The 20,969-nt window shown below is 51.5% G+C and overlaps 1 protein-coding gene across 6 annotated transcripts in view; it reads right to left on the bottom strand.

Moving 5' to 3' along the window:
- KANK2 (KN motif and ankyrin repeat domains 2) overlaps positions 1–20,969 on the bottom strand; it is a 411,863-nt gene that overhangs the window by 148,356 nt on the left and 242,538 nt on the right. For all 6 annotated transcript variants that reach the window (XM_069604240.1, XM_069604241.1, XM_069604244.1 and 3 more), the window contains one exon: positions 4,967–5,111. The gene's annotated coding sequence lies outside the window, so the exon portion shown is untranslated. The remainder of the gene's footprint in view (positions 1–4,966; positions 5,112–20,969) is intronic.

Raw genomic sequence — 20,969 nt, 5'->3', positions numbered from 1 at the left:
TTTGAAAAAGAATTATTATTTGTAAAAAAGGTTTTAAGCCTGGCCGTCTGTGGCCCGGCACAGAATGATCAGCATCCTCTGGTGTAGAGGGGTGGGGGGGGGGGCAGCCGGGCTACCGCCCGCGGCGCCATGTCCTCCAGGGCGCCATTAGCCCCCGCCAAGCCAACTCGTGGGAGTCTTTCAAGGGCTCCCCCGAGCTGGCGTAGCGGGAGAAGGTGCGGCATGCATGCTTTTGATGTAAAAGGCACCCATGGCGGCAGGCTAAATGCGCCCCTCCGCCGCATTTTGTGCCTTTGACAAATAGGTGCCATTAGCCCCCCACTGCGCCAGCTCGGGGGAGTCTTTCAAGGGCTCCCCCGAGCTGGCATGGTGGCAGGCGCCTCATTGTCATTGAATGCACCCGCGACGGTGGGCTCATTCAATGACAATGGCCTGCTGACGCGTCCTATTCTTATCATTAACTCCTTGGCGGACTATATTTGAAACTTTAAGATTCCTACAGATTTTTGGTCACAGGATGTTGGCATGTATGTGTGTACTGGCATCTGTGCCCTCAGCTCCCGTCCAAGGTTCGCTAGTGTGTACTGACATCTGTGCCCTCGGCTCCCATCCAAGGTTCGCCAGTGTGTACTGGCGTCTGTGCCCTCGGCTCCCGTCCAAGGCTTGCCAGTGTGTTCTAGCATCTGTGCCCTCGGCTCCCATCCAAGGTTCGCCAGTGTGTACTGGCATCTGTGCCCTCGGCTCCCATCCAAGGTTCGCCAGTGTGTACTGGCATCTGTGCCTCAGATCCTGTCCAAGGCTTGCCAGTGTGTTCTGGCATCTGTGCCCTCGGCTCCTGTCCAAGGTTCGCCAGTGTGTACTGGCATCTGTGCCTCAGATCCTGTCCAAGGCTCGCCAGTGTGTACTGGCATCTGTGCCCTCGGCTCCCGTCCAAGGCTCGCCAGTGAGAGCCATTCCCAAATGAAGGTAAGAGGGAATGAGTGCAGACCCATTGAAGCCTAGGAGAGAAGTCCAGGCATGGCAAGAGTAAGACCCCATTGATGTCTCTGGGGTCATTGAGGATGGAAGCGAGTCAGAATAAATCTTTGAGGTTGTTGGGGCTGCGAATGAGCCAAACTCCATTGAAGCCCATGTGGGAGAAAGAGTGAGACTCCATTGAAGGTTTTCAGACAAGGCTGCCAATAAGTGAGACACTGGGGAAGTCTGAGAGGCTTCATTGAAGTCTTTCCAGTGGCCTTTGAGGGAATCGAGGCCAGGAATGAGTGAGGCACCATTGGAGTCTTTGAGGTCATGAGTGAGGTTGCATGTAGGTGTCTCTGTGGTGATGAGTGACACTCCACAGAATCCTTTGAGGATTTTGTGCTGGGACTCATTCAGATTGACATGGATGTCCTCTTTGCCTCGATGCATCACATTGAAAATGAAACCATCATTTCCTCGCATCATTTATTACACATCAGAAGCTCTGACCACGCCATTGTACGTCACTTATCCTGCGTTCCTTTGTAATAACCACACAAAATAGACGAGCATGCGTTATTTCTTCAATTATACAAACATCAGTTCCCTGAAATGGAGTGTGCAGTTCATATGTAACTTCGCCCGTTTTCTACAGACATTTCTCAATGCGGTTTGTTGTTGAATATAGCACCGTAAATAAGGTCAATAGCAGCACTAAACTGGTGCTGCCTAATGCCCATGTGTCCACGTGGTGTCAAGCACACGGCTCACATTGGCATTGCCAGACTGTTGCTTGTATAGGTAAAGTCAATGTCGCCATTGACATTGGGCGCCAGATACTGAAGGTCTGTCAAAGCCGTCAGCATGTAAACCAGGCTATATGTGTATTTGTTTATTATTTGTATCTCGCTCCGAACCCTTGGGTAACTGGGCTCTGGAAAACTCAAATGTTACAGGCATACATAAACGATGACAAAGTTGAAAAGACCAATTACAGATCGGTCTGAAAAATAAAAAAACGTGGCGAATTGTAGGGCCTCTAAACAGGAACTGTCTTCCTGGGACGTAACCAAAGTATGAAAAACACCAAATGCTCGCGGCAATTCCTGCCCCGCTGGATCGAGATGTGGCCTAGGGAAACTCCCGCCCCCCCCCCGGCCAGAATCCTCTGGGAAGGTCAACCATGTGCATGGAATAGTTACAGTGTGGTCATATTTCCTAAATAATTCCTTCACCAATTATCCCGGAAAGAGCTCCCCCCGCCACCTGAAACTTCCTTAGAAAGACCCGTAGAAGCCTGCAAACCGAGCGGCAGATAACACGTGCTCAGTCTGTACCGAGCCGGGATCCCCTGGGCCGGGGCCCAGCCGAAGTCAGCTGTCCGGAGGGAAGGATCCGGCCCGCATTCCTTGGCTCCGGCCGCGGCTCTCACACTCTGATCGGATTTCCAACCTGGTCCTTTTGGCCAGATGGCACAGCTGTCCGTGCAGGGTTCCCTGCTCCGAGGTTTGCAGGCGATGGAGGGCCACAGGCGCGGAAAGGCGAGTCCCGAATCCTGGATTTCGATGGACATCTCAGAAACAAAATGGCCGCCGCCGCGCACGACATTTTGTTGGAGCACACAGACGGAAAAGGAAATAATTAATAGTTCTATAACTGCTCCAAAATCTGGAACGGAGAGGGGAAATTAAAAGAGCCTAAAACTGGTGTGATATGGACCCACAATGATGGCTGAAATCTTTTCAAAGGAGAAGAGTAATGAGATGGTAAAAATAGCAACGAGTTGCTCTGCTGCCTCGCCATTGGACAACTCGTTTCCACACTGGAAGCTTGCCTATTCCTGATGACTTATCACCAGAATTCCCTGTCCTCATCCATATTCCTCTTCACCGTCCTTACATGAGCCGACGCCTCACATGGGAAAATTAATCGTTTATTACGTGATCAAAACCTCAGAACAGTCACTAAGCACAGGACCGGGATTCGAACCTGCGTCGCTCTGCGTGGTCCTGGAACACATCACCTGCAAGCTATCTTCCCAGTTCCAGGAAGGACTGTGACGAGGAAGAGCTGGACTCGGAGTAATGCAGATTACCAGTAAGCAATCAGAGCCTTTCCCCAATGACTGAAGAAAGCGCCCCAAGTCAGTGTTTAAATGTGGTCTGCACAGACGACAAAAGAAGAAACGAGTTGTGCACATCTGTTGAGGGTCAACGTGCAAACTCTGCATCAAGAAGCCAAGCTTAAGTGCACTTGAGGAAGGGTGCAAGTGGAGGGCCGGGCCCTGGCACGCAGAGCGGCTGCAGATGATGTGCCCGTTCTGTTGAAAACGCCAACTGTTCCTTTTCTCCGAGAGTAAATAGAATGCGATGTTTGTGCGGATCTGAGAAGGTCCCGTCTGAGGGACGATTGTGGATCGGGTTCACGCCTTGCGAGCCAAGGTTCTCCTTGATTCGAGTATCCGCTGGCATTCCCAACCCTCCGTCATCCCTTCCCTGGAAAAGTGCCGGCATCTAATAAGGCAAATACTAACCAACAAGAAACCAAAATATGGCATGGCCCCATCGTCCTTATCCAGTTGCCACAACTGATCAATTTTCCAGTTCCCGTTGAGAAGGTGGCTCACATTTCTGTCGGTTTTAGCCAATGAGACGCTATAAGCACCTGTCCAACGTTGCAGTCAAGGTTTCTTTTTAAGGCCCGCTGCGACACCTTCCTTCTGATTTTTCCATTCCTGATCTGTGATCTAGATGCACCAAAGCTACCCCATGTACTATCCGGCCTTAATCTGTCCCACCTCCAGTTGGGCCCCGATGCTTGGCTTATCCGTGCCCTATTTACCCTCCTGTTTACCCCTTCCCTTTCCTATGCCGTCTAAGGTGTGGATACCCCAGGCAGGAGCAAAATATGTCAACTTCCAGACAAGCCTCAGCATTTTGAAACCACCACAGTAGCGATTTTCTGCGGTATTACGGATTTCCACATGTCGGATCGCAGAACAGACCAATGAGCTGGTCTTTGGTGTTACTTATGGTTCTTATGGAAAACTGAAGTTGGACAATTTCCAAAAACTCACTCCATTGATAGGAGGGGACCAGAGATGGGCTGGCTAAGGATGGGCGAATCAGGGTGGCAGCGGCGTGAGGGCGGGAGTATGAGGATGACAGCTGAAGTCGCCTGGCACGGGTAAAGAGGGCCAGCAGGGCCGCAATAAGGCAAGGCCTAGTATTTGAGGGGGAATTCCCACGGCATCATGTATTGTGGAGAAACCATATGTAACGAAAATGCTTCCAACAGCCAAGGAGGGCAGATTGCCAGGCACCACCGCCCTACCGCTGGCATCCGGGGCATGACTATGCTAGAAGCACAGCGCCCAACGCAACACCGATAACACTTTATCTCAGACATCTTTTACTTTGCAGTCTGGGGGCTTTTGCCGATCATCGAAGTGTTACCCCACTGTGTATTCACAAAGAGGAAATGTACATGCCGCGAGGTCGCGACGTTATTATGTATCATTAACACAAATTACAAGTGCCTTTAAATTGCTTCAAGACCAGGGGTTTTCCTGGAGGTTTAAATGGCCTGAGATTCCTTGGCTTGTGGCCAATCAGAGTGTGAGGGTCCCCTTTGTGACAATTTGATGCCGGATTTGTCTGAAGACTGGAATGGGCGGTTTTATCTTCTCACAACCAACGTTGTCACCAATAAACAGAATTTACAATCCTAGACCCTCCTATGGGACCTTGGGCAGAGGACTTTTTCCTTTGACCGCACAATGCCCACCATGCAATCTAAAAAGTATGGGGGCGGGTTTCAATGTGATATACGCCGCCTATTGCTTAAATAACCATCCAGTCTTTGAGGGAGTGTGCCCCCAAGATGGGCTCATCTGGACTCCACTTAAGTAACACGTTCGCTGGTAAATCCTGGATTTTTCATTGAAATGGTAGTAGAACCACAACATGATTTAACAAAATTACATGGGAAGAATGTGTGATCTTACCTAAGTCGACGATGTTTGAGCCTTGAGAATTTGCCACATCACACTGATCTGAGAAACGTTCTCTTAATTCCCTTCCGCTCGGTTCCTTTCGTTCCTGCTCCAGGGACGGCCACCTTGATTCCAGTTTTCTTACTTACGGCCAAATCTGTTAAGAGAGGAAAAAAGAAAACTTCAAATGTGGGAAGTTGACAAGCTTCCCACAACAATTTCATTACCCGGATCCATGTATACACAGATATCAGTGGGAAAAAGCGGGTATGCTGCACTTTGTTTAAAAAGGATAACTATTTTTTAAATCCTGGAAATGGATGCAAAGCCCTAGACACCAGGACAGCCTTCAGGAGGGTCTTCCCTTTCCTCCAGGGAAAGGAGGTCTTCTTTAAGACAGCAAATACTGGATGAATCAGATTGGATCTCCTTGTCACGAATTATAGGTTTGAATTACAGCTGCATGCCATCCCCAACAAGTGTTTAACTTCATACGAGCATTCAATCTTCTGTCTTTTCATGCACATTAAAAAAAAGGGTAACGGATCACTCTATAGAAGAGGAATAGCTTATAGTTAGAAATTCGTTCTCTTATATCTTCAGGATTTGTATGGAAGTTTGGAATTTTTTCTTGCTTAATTCTAAAATATCTGGTTGTGCTATGTATGTATTCCTTTCTTATTTGGATAAATGCACTTTGTAAGTAAAAATGCATTTTATAATTTGTTTTACAAATCAGTTGAGGGGGGTGGGTTTGGGGGGGACATGTTGTGGAGAAGCGCTACCAGCAATATGGCGAGTGGGATATTTCCCACCCTTGATCCTGGCTTAACTCAGTTCCTTGACACTCGCTTCCCAGCACAGATCCTGGTAATCCCGGTGCTCCTGTAAAACAGGATTACATATCAGTGGAAATATCTGATCACCCTACAGTGGCAAGGCCAGTAGCCGGGCCTTGTTAAGAGGGGATGGGTACCCTACCCAGGCCTACCAGGGAGAAACTCAGGGCCAGTCCTACCCCTGAGGTGAAGGGTGCTAGTTGAGAGGGTCCCAATGCCTACCTCCCTTGGGCCATTCTATTTCTGGGCAGTCCACCTTTGCCTCATGCCATATCTCAACAAGATACTTGCCAGTGTTTTCTTGTTTCTTCTTGTGACATCGCTCCCCAAGCCAGCAAGAAGCCGCCGGGGAATAACAGTGATGCCACATCACCTGCCAGTTGCTAGGAAGCTGGGACCGGATCACTAGTAATCACCTGCCGGAGACTCTAGAAGTCACCAGTTCAGGAGACAGAACGGTGGCACCGTGGCTCTCCTTACTTCCCCGGCCAGTGTGCCGCAGACCGAGATGCCATGTGCTGCTGCCCTGCAGCTACGGCAAGCATACCAAGTGTCAACCAACCACCGTAGACCACCAGGGACAAATACAGGACATACTGCCCCCTCCAACAAAGGGGCGTACCTTTGGGGTTCAAAGAACAAAGGGCCCCTACCCGAACTCGAGTATTCACCACCCGGGTCGCCAAGGCTGTTCTGCGGCGAGCCAGCGTGGAAATGGGTGGGGATTAGCCGCACACCCAGCATGGGCTCAGCGGTTGGCCTCTCTCGCACTGTATAGCACCCTCCTATGGTTGAGGGCAAGTGTCGGTCCACTATTGAGGAGAGTGGGGGCATATAGGTGGAGAACGGAGTGGGCGTCTCCTGCCAGGACGTGCAATGGCCCCCCATGGCTCCTTGGTCTCCTGCTGTGAGGTGGTGCTCCAAGAGTGAGAGGCAGGCATTGGTCTCCTCCCACAGGCGGAGGCTTCAGAGGTCAGCAGGCAAGGCTTGAAGTAGAGCCTGCCTCCTATGGACGCAGGCAGCAGTGATGGTCTCGCAGGCAGCAGTGTCCTCATTGGCAGCGCAGGCAGCAGTGTCCTCATGGGCAGCGCAGGCAGCACAGTATCCTCATGGGCAGCGCAGGCAGCACAGTGTCCTCATGGGCAGTGCATGCAGCAGTGTCCACATGGGCAGCGCAGGCAGCACCAAGTCCTCATGGGCAGCACAGGCAGCAGTGTCTTCATGGGCTGTGCCAGCAGCACAGTGTCCTCATGGGCAGTGCAGGCAGTAGTGTCCTCATGGGCAGCACAGGCAGCACAGTGTCCTCATGGGCAGTGCAGGCAGCAGTGTCCTCATGGGCAGTGCAGGCAGTAGTGCCCTCATGGGCAGCGCAGGCAGCACAGTGTCCTCATGGGTGGTGCCCTCATGGGCAGGGCAGGCAGTAGTGCCCTCATGTGCAGTGCAGGCAGCACTGTCCTCATGGGCAGTGCCGGGAGCACAGTGTCCTCATGGGTGGTGCCCTCATGGGCAGTGCAGGCAGCAGTGTCCTCATGGGCAGTGCAGGCAGCACAGTGTCCTCATGGGTGGTGCAGGCAGCAGTGTCCTCATGGGCGGTGCAGGCAGCACAGTGCCCTCATGTGAACTGCAGGCAGCAGTGTCCTCATGGGCATCGCAGGCAGCAGTGTCCTCATGGGCAGCGCAGGCAGCAGTGTCCTCATGGGCAGCGCAGGCAGCAGTGTCCTCATGGGCAGGGCAAGCAGTAGTGCCGTCATGGGCAGTGCAGGCAGCAGTGTCCTCATGGGCATCGCAGGCAGCAGTGTCCGCATGGGCAGCGCAGGCAGCCCATGTCCTCATGTGAACTGCAGGCAGCAGTGTCCTCATGGGCAGCGCAGGCAGCAGTGTCCTCATGGGCAGCGCAGGCAGCAGTGTCCTCATGGGCAGGGCAAGCAGTAGTGCCGTCATGGGCAGTGCAGGCAGCAGTGTCCTCATGGGCAGCGCAGGCAGCACAGTGTCCTCATGGGCAGTGCAGGCAGCAGTGTCCTCGTGGGCAGCGCAGGCAGCAGTGTCCTCATGGGCAGCGCAGGCAGCACAGTGTCCTCATGGGCAGTGCCCTCATGGGCAGTGCAGGCAGCAGTTTGATTGTTTATTTATTTGGTAATGCGCGCCACACCCTTAGGTAGCTGGGCGCAACAGTATACACAAGAAATCTTAAGCTTCATTAGTGTTTGGCATGAATATATAAAACACATAGGCAAGAATATGTACAACGATATATACAGAAATATATACAGGTGCACGACATAACTTGGGATATCCAGGGCACTCTAGCAAGTTTTTCAATATAGGCAGTATATATAATCAAGTTTATGAGTCAATCTAGTAGCTCTATGTATCATATAGGGCCTAGTTGGTGATGGTACATGCTCAGTGACCTAGAGTACAGAGTAGTTCATGGATACAGAAGGTTCGGTCTGGGCCAGTGTAGAGGGATCGGTGTAAGTCAGGTTATGTGTCGTTTGCACGTATCCATTTGAGTATCTTGTATCTGAACATAGGGTAAGGTTGTTCAGTTCTGAAGTCAAGAGGTAACTTGTTCCAGCAGTGAGCAGCTTTGACAGGGAAGCTGGTTCCTCCCGCTGTCGAGCATTTGAACCTAGGAGATGTTTTCCTATTGATTTCTTCCACAAGATACGGGGGGCTAGGTTGATAAGACATTTAGATGTGAAGGAGACTGTTTTTAGGAGGATTCTGTCTGTTATCTTCAGCCAGTTAACCTCTTTCCTGAATTTAGTAATGTGCTCTCTATGAGGGATATCCAGTGCTGCTCTCAAGGCATTGTTCTGCAGCCTTTGGATTTTGTCTGTGATGTATTTATTGGCTCCCGAGTACAGGGCGTTGCAATAGTCTAATCTGGACAAGATAAGAGCATTGGCTAAGGTGGTAGAACTAGCACTGGAGAGGTACGGTCTAGATGCGCGGATGAGTTTGCAGGTGTAAGTAGTAGAAGAGGCAAGGGAGTTAACTTGCTTCTTGAGAGTGAGGGAGGAGTCCAGATAGAATCCAAGGGTTTTAACCACAGACATCACCTTGATTGGGTTGTTATCAATGCTGAAGGATGTGTAGTTTGGTCTTAATTTTTGGATGTTTGCTTCAGAGCCTAAGATTAGTATCTCCGTTTTATCGTCATTCAGGCAGAGGCCATGGGAGGCCATTCATGCCTGAATGAGGGTGTAGATCTTGTTCACCAAGGCTGAGTCTGTCTCGAAGTCGCCTGAAAGGGGTATGAGGATCTGGGTGTTGTCTGCATAGTTCGTGTAGGTGACACCCAGTCTGTCCAACTTGTCAAACAAAGGCTTGGTGAAGATGTTGTACATGGTGGGGGAGACACAAGATTCCTGTGGGACGCCACAGGTTATTTTGATGGGGTCAGCAGAGTCGGATGTGGAGAAGACTCGCATAGTGCGATTCGCTAAGAAGGATGGACCCAGGCTGTAGCATCTCCGGAGAAGTTGGCGGCAGATTTGAGGTGGTGGCAGAAGACTGCATGGTCCACCAAGTCGAAAGCTGCCGACAAATCCAGTAGGAGGAGCAAAGCTAATTTACCATTGTCCTTTAGTTCCTCAATTTGTGTCTTGAGGTCTAACAGAGCTGTTTCCGTGCCATGGAGTGGACGGAAACCAGATTGCCGTGAGCCGAGCAGGTGGTTGGCTTCCAGTTAGTCCTGAATTTGTATGTAGGCAACTCTGTCTAGGATTTTAAGTTAGAATGGCACGATGGTGATAGGTCTATAGTTCGTAGGGATAGTGGGGTCCAAGGTTTGTTTTTTAAGTAGTGGGAGGACCCAAGATTCTTTGAGGTTGGTAGGTACCGTGTTCGATTTAAAGGAGGTGTTTATGAGCTTGTAAATAAAGGGAGCTAGGTCTCTTGCTGCGTCCTTTATGATTTGTGCTGGGCATGAGTCGCCCTTGCAGTTTGAGGGTTTGAGGGAGAGTATTATTTTTTTGTGTGTCAATTATGGAGATGGTCTTGAATTTGAAGGGTGTGGTTGTCCTATTCTCCTGAGGTTGAGGTATTTGTTGGTCCGAGGGTGACAGTGTGGCCTTTTTTTTGCAATTTTGCATTGAAGAGAGGAGATCTTATTTGATAGGGCATTTTGTATAGTGGTGCACCATTCTTTATTCTTAGGGGCGTTGTCTAACGGTTGAATAGGGGATTCCAATTCACGGAGGATGGCAAATAACTCTTTAGTATTGGAGTTAGCTTTCACAATCCTGTCATTGAAAGTGATGTTCTTGGTTTTGATTATTTCTTTTTTGTAGAATTTGGCGAATTCAGTTAGGTTGCTTTTGTTATTTTCAGAGGGTGAGTGGCGCCAAGTAGATTGGAGTTTTCTTTTTTGTAATCTTAGAGATTTGAGGTGGGGCATAAAACAGGTGTTTAAATGGGCTTCCTGTTTAGCTTTACGCAGCTGGAGCAATTGCGTCTAGAGCTTTAGTCATAGCATCATTGAAAGTATTTACTAAGGAGTCGGGATTGTTACTTTCCAATCCAGAAATAGCTGGAAGGAGAAGAGGGATAAGGTTTTCAGCAGTTATATCCTTCTTACTTCTGGTCAGGGGGGGGGGTGCCATGTTGTTAGTCTTAGGGCTAAGAAGATCTAGTGTGGCAGAGAAGGTTATTAGGTAATGATCAGTCCATGTTTGTGGGACATATCGGTAATGCTGACATTGCAGTTCGGTCAGATACCCAGTCAAGGGTCCTTCCTTTGATATGTGTAGGGGAGAGGACTTTCTGGTCAAGACTGTGGTCCTTTAGCAAGGCTGCAACTGACTCTGCATGTTTGTTATCAGTATTATTAAAGCCGAGATTGAAGTCTCCCATCAGTAGGGTTTGGGAATGGTCTTTAGTGTTGTTGGCTATAAGGCTAGTTAGATCATCTTCAAAAGTGCCTAATGGGCCAGGGGGTCTGTATATGAAGTGTATAGATAGTGTACGGTTATCGGAGAGGGATATTTTAGCTGAGGTATTTCACAGGATGAGTAGGAGACTGGTGTGACAAGTCTAATGGGATAGGTAGATTTAAAGATGTCCTCATGGGCAGTGCAGGCAGCACGGTGTCCTCATGTGCAGCGCAGGCAGCACAGTTTCCTCATGGGCAGTGCCCTCATGGGAAGTGTAGGCAGCCGTGCCCTCATGGGCAGCGCAGGCAGCACAGTGTCCTCATGGGCAGTGCCCTCATGGGCAGTGCAAGCAGCCGTGTTCTCATGGGCAGTGCAGGCAGCACAGTGTCCTCATGGGCAGTGCTGGCAGCAGTGTCCTCATGGGCAGTGCAGGCAGCAGTGTCCTCCTGGGCAGTGCAGGCATCTGGTTCTTCTACTGGGCTCATGTGGAGTATTATCCTCACTGCCTGGTTTGCTCTTCAGATCCTGCACTGGAGCAGTGGTCTTCTGCACCTGGCTGAGGTTTTAGTGGTGGTCTCCCCCGTGTGGTGGTCTCCCCCATGTGACATGACAGTGGCCGGCCAATCTACTCCAGCACTATTGTAAGTTTGAATTGTTGATGTTTTACTGAACTATGGCACCACACACGTTTTGCTTGGTACTTTTTAAATCGGGAAACGTCTTTACTTCTCGTTTCCCTTGAATTGGGAACTTCTTTTTGGTGGTGGTCCTCCACCTTGCAGCTGTACCTTCTGTTTAGCAAGCATTTAATCTTCCATCCTAGTTGTGTTGCTCTGCCTTTTGAGGGAGGCCTACTGCAACCTGGATGATTCTAGAGGGGTGGAGTAGGGGCAGTGATGGCCTATTGGAATGCAACTGGAAGGCATAAACCTCCTTCTTACTTGACTTTAGTATATGCAGTGCATGCTAGCCAATGTTTCCACTGTTCTGCGCTGCATGCGCCCCCCGCGCCTTACCCCTGTGCCCAAAGTTGGTGACTACATGCATATTTGCGGTCATATAACTGCCACTGATGTCACTTCCTCTATTTGGCCCCCCCCCTGGGAAATGTATAAGTCGGCTCCCCTGAGTGGTTGCCTCCTCTCATACGATGCAGAGTCCTCCTACAGCCCAGGAAAGGAGTGGTTGCCTCCTCTCATACGATGCGGAGTCCTCCTACAGCCCAGGAAAGGAGTGGTTGCCTCCTCTCATACGATGCGGAGTCCTCCTACAGCCCAGGAAAGGAGTGGTTGCCTCCTCTCATACGATGCTGAGTCCTCTTACAGGCAAAGAAAGGAGTGGTTGCCTCCTCTCATACGATGCTGAGTCCTCCTGCAGCCCAGGAAAGGAGTGGTTGCCTCCTCTCATACGATGCTGAGTCCTCCTGCAGCCCAGGAAAGGAGTGGTTGCCTCCTCTCATACGATGCTGAGTCCTCTTACAAGCAAAGAAAGGAGTGCTTGCCTCCTCTCATACGATGCTGAGTCCTCCTGAAGCCAAAGAAAGGAGTGGTTGCCTCCTCTCATACGATGCTGAGTCCTCCTGCAGCCCAGGAAAGGAGTGGTTGCCTCCTCTCATACGATGCTGAGTCCTCCTGCAGCCCAGGAAAGGAGGGTTTGCCGACTCTCATACGATGCTGAGTCCTCCTGCAGCCAAAGAAAGGAGGGGTTGCCGACTCTCATACGATGCTGAGTCCTCCTACAGCCAAGGAAAGGAGGGGTTGCCTCCTCTCATGCGATGCTGAGTCCTCTTACAGGCAAAGAAAGGAGTGGTTGCCTCCTGCCTCCTCTCATACGATGCGGAGTCCTCCTGCAGCTCAGGAAAGTAGGGGTTGCCGCCTCTCATGCGATGCCGAGTCCTCCTACAGGCAAGGAATGGAGTGGTTGCCTCCTCCCACAAAATGTTGAGGCCCCTACAGGCAAAGACTAGAGTGGCGATCTACTCCCAGGTGAGATTATCCTACGGGACAGGATAATAATAGCTCTGTGGCAATGCGCTCGCCGTGGAAGCAAGACGACGCAGAGCAACACAGGTTCGACCTCCGGGTCTGCGCTTAGAAACCTCTGCGTATAAAGCTCACGCTACACGCTCAAGCCCCATGGCAACGGGTACAAAATGTACAGTTGCTGCAAAGAGGCCATTGAGTGAATGGGCGCAGGCTAGTTTGAAATCCACTAACCCTGCCCGGGTAGGATTGTTGCACACTAACAGGCCGTGTGAGAAGCTGTCACTTCTATAGTAAGCTATAGCCCCTAGTGCCCCGAATACAACTTCAATTCCAACAGGCGCCACCCCAGAAGTATGATCCCGGGGCCCCTTCTTGTCCTCTGGCAGCCCCGAATATATAAAGGGGCACCTGGCAAATGCCTGATCTCCCCAGGCTATCATATATCTATATGTATGCAAAGGTGATCAGGGCTGACCTGGATAAACAGTGTGACCCACTCTTTTTATTCCATTTACCACATGTATGAAGAAAAGTGTGAAATCACAAGACATCATAGTACAGGAACCAGTGTTACACAGAAAAACAGATATTGTACATTTCATATACATAACAATCAAAAACTAGAACACCCCAAAAGTGACTCATATTTGTGAGAAGCAACCCCTCTAGCTCTATTGGGGCAAACTAAAAAAGCTGCCTCATCAGTCACCCATTTGAACAGAGTTTTTGTTAAACCCTGCCATTTAATACGTTGTCGACACAACTGTGTTTCGGCCAAATGCGCAGGTGAATAGCGCTCCTGTTACATCAGCCTTCTTCAGGATGGACTTTGATTTTGCCATCTCTTCCAATGAGGTATCCTGTGGTAACGAGTCATGCACTGTAGTCGTTTGCGCATCTGAACAGAAATCTGGGCAAAGTGCGTGTACTTCTGTGAGTGGTCTCTTGTCTTTCTTCACTGGCGCCACATGGGCTAATGGATCCGCTTCTATTGATGTATCTAATCCCGGACGATGCGCGGGAGATCTTCACGCAGGGGGGTCAAGGCCTGTCGTGTGGCCTATATTTGCCAGCGCCACCCCAACAGTAGTGTGTCACTCCACCGGCACCAGCCTCACCTTGTCAGCCTCAATGGTGCTGCTGCCCCCCTGCTTGAGCAGGGGCAGTGCCATCATTAAGGCTGCACACACGTGGCACTGCCCCCAGCCAGGCATCCCTTGATGTAATAGATGCAGAGATCAGCACCCTCTCCCCAACGGGGAGACAAAGGGCTGCCTGGCAGAGGTGCTTGCAGCCCATTAGGCCGGGGATCGTCAGGGGGCATGGCCTGGGCAGGCGCCACCCCCGCAGGCCACATCAGCTTGATGAGCCCCGGCTGGTTTTCCATACCACTTAAGTCACTGTTTGAGATGCTTGAAACTCTGAGGGAGGTGGGTGGGGGCAGGAATACGTGCAAATGCTGCTACATTATGACCGAATGAAAGATTGATAAGGAACGCACGCCCACCTTCCTCAAACAGAGCCAAGCACGCTGCAAGGCTCCTTTTATTTTTAGGGTGAGACTTCGCCGCCACATAAGGCGCAGAGTTGCTCCGCTCCACCTCCCATCACCACCTCGGCCGCACACACCAGCAAATGCTCTCTCAACACGTCGACCAGCTCCGGCCACAGAGCGCAGCCTCGCTGACCCGCCGGCCTCGCGGCGCCACCTCAGCAAAACGCACCCCCACGCATCTCTCCACGTGACGACGCGTCTCCGGCCCGCTCGCCTCACCACTTGAACAATGCTCACAACCCACGAAACCACGCGCCCTGCTTCTCTGACAGGACCCAAAGCGCCAAGAGGTCATGCAGATGTCAGTAGTCATGCTACAGTAAATAAATATATAAAAGAAAAGGCACTCTGGCGTTTAGATTGGTGTCTAGTTATATTTCTCAAAAAATAGTTTCGAATACAAAGTTTTGAGAAAAAAAAATTCAAATGCATTTTTTTTTCATGTTACAGGTTTTATTTTAGTTTCCTATAGAAAAAAAATAGTTTTAAAAAAAAAAAGAAAACGGGAGCCATTCGAAACTTTTTTTCGATGCTTTTGTGTCGAAACCTTTGTATGTAGAAACTTTAACTGTCGAAAAAAATCACTATAAACCGTTTAGATTCATAGCGACCCGAAACCCCCCAGCCCTGCACTCTCTAGCCCAAAGTTTAAGCGGGACAAACATTGTTTACCGCGTTGCTTTATACGTGTGTAATGTCGACTCAAGCTTTGCTTCATGGAACTGGTTGCAACAGCGCCCTGGTGCCCCAGGGTTTGGGCGCTTCACAAATGTAAGAATAAATAAATAAATAGAATGGAGCCAAAGAAAGGGTGAACAGCCACAGACTATCACAGGGCAGACAGTCAGCGGGGAGCTGAAACACTAATGTCAGCTGAATAGCTATGTATCACTCTTTGCCAGCAAGGGGCTAATGCGGACGAAACCAGAGAAAAAGGGCATCAAGACGCAGAGGCGCCAGGGAGTTGATGGCCTCAGGGCATCAGCAAAGGCAGTCTGTAAGGTGTGTTCTGGAAAGCGCACAATGAATATCCTGAATTAAAGGAGCTTGTTACTATGTCATAAGACTACCAGCATGGAAACTGCTGCTGGGGGGGGGGGGGGTGAGGGAGAACCCCGAAGTTCGGGCACATTTCAACTTGAAAAATTGAAAGGTCCTGACGCCGTCCATGTGCAGGCCAATCTCACCTCCTATTGTGCGTAACTGGGGACTGCGCGGGTTGTGCCAATTCCCGCCATAGGCTGGTCGGATAGACTGGATCCCTGGGCAGGTCTTGCAGCAACAGACATTTACTAGTTAACAGGAGAGACACTGCTTTGGGGTGCACTCCTCTGTACACTTAAATGAAGGGCAGTGAGAGTTCTGGGGGGGGGGGTGGGCACAGTTTAGACGATGTGCGTGAATCAAAAGAATGAACATGGATACATGAACGAATGGGTAAATCGTGCAGTGCATTGTTAAGTGAGTTTATTCAATGGTTCGTGAATTAAATGAGTGAATCAGTGCTTGGATGCAGTTTTACTCATGAATACAGACGTCAGGGTTTGAAACAATGAAAGAGGGAACAGATGAATACGTACATGTGTGAATAAATAATGAATGAATACATGGATAGAAACAGAGAAGGAGCTTATGAATGTCCAAGAAGCATAGCACGGTCTGATGATTGAATGAGTACATCAATTCGCTACGTAAGGGATCGGTGAATGCAGGCCCTATGCTCCTCCCTGCACATTGAACCACCTCGGTGTCACTCTGCAAAGCTTCAGGGACATGCAGGCTTCTGTGGAAAGATGAAGTTGGTACATGTAAAGGCGCTGTTTTTGGAATGTAGGCCGGAGCCGTCATGGAGTCAATAGCTGCTGGTCAAATCGGGCTCCTGTCAATGTCCCTTATGTCCTTGAAATGTTTAAATGCATATAACGCGCACCCGACGAACTGCATCGTATCTGGGCGCAGCTGGAACAGAAAGGGGATCCGCTGAGGGACCGGCCAGGGGTCCACAGGGATCCACCATCTCCTACAGAAGTCCTTCCAAGTTCCACAGCACTGGTACCCGGACTCGCTGGCTGCATTACCCGGTCTCCCAAACTTAACAAAAGAAAGAGGGGTTCACAGCTTTTCGGAAGGCGGTAAGTGTTTTCAATGCTGGAATTTTTATTGGGAGCTTGTTCCACAACTCTGGACCATATACCCCAAATCTTGGGTCGCCCCTAAAGATTGAACATTTCATTCCCACGGGAGGGGCTGAAGATATTTAGTAATATCGTGATATAGGCTCAAATGAAATATGAAGAGGGCGCTTCCAACATAGTTCCCATCCTTTTGGAAGAGGATAGATCGAGGGGGCGGGGGGGGGGGGGGGCGATCAGCTGGTCTGTCAAGGATGGCCAGATTTTTAGGAAACCCATCCATGTAAATGAGAACACCTTAGCTAAAATATATGATTTTTAGGGAAATCGTGTATAGAAAAATGGATTTGTGGGTTCAAAAAAGGAATTGTGAACATACAGATTCAAACATATCGGTGAGGGAATATAGAGGGGAGTTCCCCTCATTTAAAGAGACGCAACTCTACTGTATTAAATTGCCCAAAAATGGTTTGCCGATTCCCTCGCCATGCCACTCGCACCAGGACTGCCCCTCCCTCCCCCCATGGTATATTCAGGCAGCCGCCTGGGGCCAGGACTGCCCACCCAGAGTAACACTATCAAGCCAGTGTGTATACATAGCCTGCCAGTGCTGACCGGAAGTCAGGCACACTGAAGCCAATTAGAGGCCAGTTCTGGGTTAGGAGTAATGGAGACCCGGATACCCCACCAGTACAGCTCCCGGAAGTCAGGGACACCAGCGTCAACTAGGGGCCAGTTCTGGGTTAGGAGTAATGGAGACCCGGATACCCCACCAGTACAGCTCCCGGAAGTCAGGCACACCAGCGCCGAGTTGGGGCCAGTTCTGGGTTAGGAGTAATGGAGACTCGGATACCCCACCAGTACAGCTCCCGGAAGTCAGGCACACCAGCGTCAACTAGGGGCCAGTTCTGGGTTAGGAGTAATGGAGACCCGGATACCCCACCAGTACAGCTCCCGGAAGTCAGGCACACCAGCGTCAACTAGGGGCCAGTTCTGGGTTAGGAGTAATGGAGACCCGGATACCCCACCAGTACAGCTCCCGGAAGTCAGGCACACCAGCGTCAACTAGGGGCCAGTTCTGGGTTAGGAGTAATGGAGACCCGGATACCCCACCAGTACAGCTCCCGGAAGTCAGGCACACCAGCGTCAACTAGGGGCCAGTTCTGGGTTAGGAGTAATGGAGACTCGGATACCCCACCAGTACAGCTCCCGGAAGTCAGGGACGCCAGCGCTGAGTTGGGGCCAGTTCTGGGTTAGGAGTAATGGAGACTCGGATACCCCACCAGTACAGCTCCCGGAAGTCAGGGACACCAGCGCCGAGTTGGGGCCAGTTCTGGGTTAGGAGTAATGGAGACTCGGATACCCCACCAGTACAGCTCCCGGAAGTCAGGCACACCAGCGCCGAGTTGGGGCCAGTTCTGGGTTAGGAGTAATGGAGACTCGGATACCCCACCAGTACAGCTCCCGGAAGTCAGGCACACCAGCGTCAACTAGGGGCCAGTTCTGGGTTAGGAGTAATGGAGACTCGGATACCCCACCAGTACAGGTCCCGGAAGTCAGGCACACCAGCGTCAACTAGGGGCCAGTTCTGGGTTAGGAGTAATGGAGACTCGGATACCCCACCAGTACAGCTCCCGGAAGTCAGGCACACCAGCGTCAACTAGGGGCCAGTTCTGGGTTAGGAGTAATGGAGACTCGGATACCCCACCAGTACAGCTCCCGGAAGTCAGGGACACCAGCGTCAACTAGGGGCCAGTTCTGGGTTAGGAGTAATAGAGACCCGGATACCCCGCCAGTACAGCTCCCGGAAGTCAGGCACACCAGCGTCAACTAGGGGCCAGTTCTCGGTTAGGAGCAATAGAGACTCATATACCCCACCAGTACAGCTCCCGGAAGTCAGGGACGCCAGCGCCGACTAGGGTGCAGGTCTGGGTTAGGAGTAATAGAGACCCGGATACCCCACGAGTACAGCTCCCGGAAGTCAGGCACACCAGCGTCAACTAGGGGCCAGTTCTGGGTTAGGAGTAATGGAGACTCGGATACCCCACCAGTACAGCTCCCGGAAGTCAGGGACACCAGCGTCAACTAGGGGCCAGTTCTCGGTTAGGAGCAATAGAGACTCATATACCCCACCCGTATAGCTCCCGGAAGTCAGGCACACCAGCGCCGACTGGGGGCCGGTTCTCAGTTAGGAGTAATAGAGACTCGGATACCCCACCAGTACAGCTCCCGGAAGTCAGGGACGCCAGCGCCGACTAGGGTGCAGGTCTGGGTTAGGAGTAATAGAGACCCGGATACCCCACCAGTACAGCTCCCGGAAGTCAGGCACACCAGCGTCAACTAGGGGCCAGTTCTGGGTTAGGAGTAATGGAGACTCGGATACCCCACCAGTACAGCTTCCGGAAGTCAGGGACACCGGCTCCGACTAGGGGCCAGTTCTGGGTTAGGAGTAATGGAGACATGGATACCCCACCAGTACAGCTGCCGGAAGTCAGGGACACCAGCGCCGACTAAGGGCCAGTTCTGGGTTAGGAGTAATGGAGGCTCGGATACCCTACCAGTACAGCTCCCGGAAGTCAGGGATGCCAGCGCTGAGTTGGGGCCAGTTCTGGGTTAGGAGTAATGGAGACTCGGATACCCCACCAGTACAGCTCCCGGAAGTCAGGCACACCAGCGCCGAGTTGGGGCCAGTTCTGGGTTAGGAGTAATGGAGATTCGGATACCCCACCAGTACAGCTCCCGGAAGTCAGGCACACCAGCGCCGAGTTGGGGCCAGTTCTGGGTTAGGAGTAATGGAGATTCGGATACCCCACCAGTACAGCTCCCGGAAGTCAGGCACACCAGCGTGAACTAGGGGCCAGTTCTGGGTTAGGAGTAATGGAGACTCGGATACCCCACCAGTACAGCTCCCGGAAGTCAGGCACACCAGCGTGAACTAGGGGCCAGTTCTGGGTTAGGAGTAATGGAGACTCGGATACCCCACCAGTACAGCTCCCGGAAGTCAGGCACACCAGCGTGAACTAGGGGCCAGTTCTGGGTTAGGAGTAATGGAGACTCGGATACCCCACCAGTACAGCTCCCGGAAGTCAGGCACACCAGCGCCGAGTTGGGGCCAGTTCTGGGTTAGGAGTAATAGAGACCCGGATACCCCGCCAGTACAGCTCCCGGAAGTCAGGCACACCAGCGTCAACTAGGGGCCAGTTCTCGGTTAGGAGCAATAGAGACTCATATACCCCACCAGTACAGCTGCCGGAAGTCAGGCACACCAGCGCCAACTAGGGGCCAGTTTTCGGTTAGGAGTAATAGAGACTCAGATACCCCACCCGTATAGCTCCCGGAAGTCAGGCACACCAGCGCCGACTGGGGGCCGGTTCTCAGTTAGGAGTAATAGAGACTCGGATACCCCACCAGTACAGCTCCCGGAAGTCAGGGACGCCAGCGCCGACTAGGGTGCAGGTCTGGGTTAGGAGTAATAGAGACCCGGATACCCCACCAGTACAGCTCCCGGAAGTCAGGCACACCAGCGTCAACTAGGGGCCAGTTCTGGGTTAGGAGTAATGGAGACTCGGATACCCCACCAGTACAGCTCCCGGAAGTCAGGGACACCAGCTCCGACTAGGGGCCAGTTCTGGGTTAGGAGTAATGGAGACATGGATACCCCACCAGTACAGCTGCCGGAAGTCAGGGACACCAGCGCCGACTAAGGGCCAGTTCTGGGTTAGGAGTAATGGAGGCTCGGATACCCCACCAGTACAGCTCCCGGAAGTCAGGGATGCCAGCGCTGAGTTGGGGCCAGTTCTGGGTTAGGAGTAATGGAGACTCGGATACCCCACCAGTACAGCTCCTGGAAGTCAGGCACACCAGCGCCGAGTTGGGGCCAGTTCTGGGTTAGGAGTAATGGAGATTCGGATACCCCACCAGTACAGCTCCCGGAAGTCAGGCACACCAGCGCCGAGTTGGGGCCAGTTCTGGGTTAGGAGTAATGGAGACTCGGATACCCCACCAGTACAGCTCCCGGAAGTCAGGCACACCAGCGCCGAGTTGGGGCCAGTTCTGGGTTAGGAGTAATGGAGATTCGGATACCCCACCAGTACAGCTCCCGGAAGTCAGGCACACCAGCGTGAACTAGGGGCCAGTTCTGGGTTAGGAGTAATGGAGACTCGGATACCCCACCAGTACAGCTCCCGGAAGTCAGGCACACCAGCGTGAACTAGGGGCCAGTTCTGGGTTAGGAGTAATGGAGACTCGGATACCCCACCAGTACAGCTGCCGGAAGTCCCCGGCTTCTCTAAGGGATGTGGAACCCAGAAAGGAAGAGCGGAATAAGGCATATTCAGCAGACAAGGCTTAAGAGCAAATAAGGTGCAGACACTCTGCACGGTGCAGTTGGGTCTCCGTCCCTGTACCCACAGAGTTCATCAATGATCCCTCGCCCTTTCTTTTCTTGGCATCCAATCGCAGTGTTTGAGGAGCAGATCCCCATCTTCATAAGCAGCCACAGAGTGCATAGTGCCAGTAGCAAGTCTCTGACATTCATAAAATGAGCTTTCAATTTTAGGTCTAGCTATTGCGAGCTTTAGTTCTCTGTTAAAGCTCTTGGAGATGCATAATCGAGACAGGACCT

The sequence above is a fragment of the Ambystoma mexicanum genome, chromosome 3q, assembly GCF_040938575.1.
Source record: "Ambystoma mexicanum isolate Mex_15411 chromosome 3q, UKY_AmexF1_1, whole genome shotgun sequence".
Lineage (NCBI taxonomy): Eukaryota > Metazoa > Chordata > Amphibia > Caudata > Ambystomatidae > Ambystoma > Ambystoma mexicanum.
This window is presented reverse-complemented; position numbering and strand designations above follow the sequence as displayed.